We start from the raw sequence: 518 nt of genomic DNA, 5'->3' as shown, positions 1-518 counted from the left end.
GGAGTAGGGGGGTGGGGGCGAGGGGGTGGCGGTCCCTCGGCCCTGGCCATGCCGCCCCAACGATGGCTCTCGGGGGTGCGAGTGTGCGTGTGCTCCGTATGTGCAGGGTTGGGTGGTTTTTCGGGGGGGGGGGGGGAGGGGGGGGGGGGGGGGGGTTTGGGCTGATGGCTGATCCGCCGAGGGAAAAAATGAATGGGTCCGGGATTGCAGATGTACACAAGCGGCACCACCGCAGCGGAGCAGGAGCCCTCGCCGAAGTCGCCGGGTGTTTGGTAGCGATGTGTGTGTAGCCCCAAGTTCTGCTTAAGAGCAGATACGTACCGGGAGGTGGTGGCGGTGCTGGTGGAATTTTTGCTCAGGACGTTTCTGCTGAATGATTTGATTTCCCGAGTTTAAAGGGTTTTTAATCATTAACCACTACAATTTAAAATCCACCGAGTTTCCTGAAGGGAGTGGCTGTCGTTCTGTACGCAAATTAACGAGGGCTTTTCTTTCGTTTTCTCTGCCGATTACCTGCC

At 58.1% G+C, this 518-nt stretch overlaps 1 protein-coding gene across 1 annotated transcript in view; it reads left to right on the top strand.

The window, feature by feature from the left end:
- The window catches only part of FGF9 (fibroblast growth factor 9), a 27,831-nt gene that overhangs the window by 1,069 nt on the left and 26,244 nt on the right, over positions 1 to 518 (top strand). The window lies entirely within an intron of this gene.

Source organism: Pygoscelis adeliae, unplaced genomic scaffold (genome assembly GCF_000699105.1).
Source record: "Pygoscelis adeliae isolate BGI_AS28 unplaced genomic scaffold, ASM69910v1 Scaffold14, whole genome shotgun sequence".
NCBI lineage: Eukaryota > Metazoa > Chordata > Aves > Sphenisciformes > Spheniscidae > Pygoscelis > Pygoscelis adeliae.
Note: the sequence above shows the minus strand (reverse complement) of the source record. Positions and strands in the feature narration are given on the sequence as shown.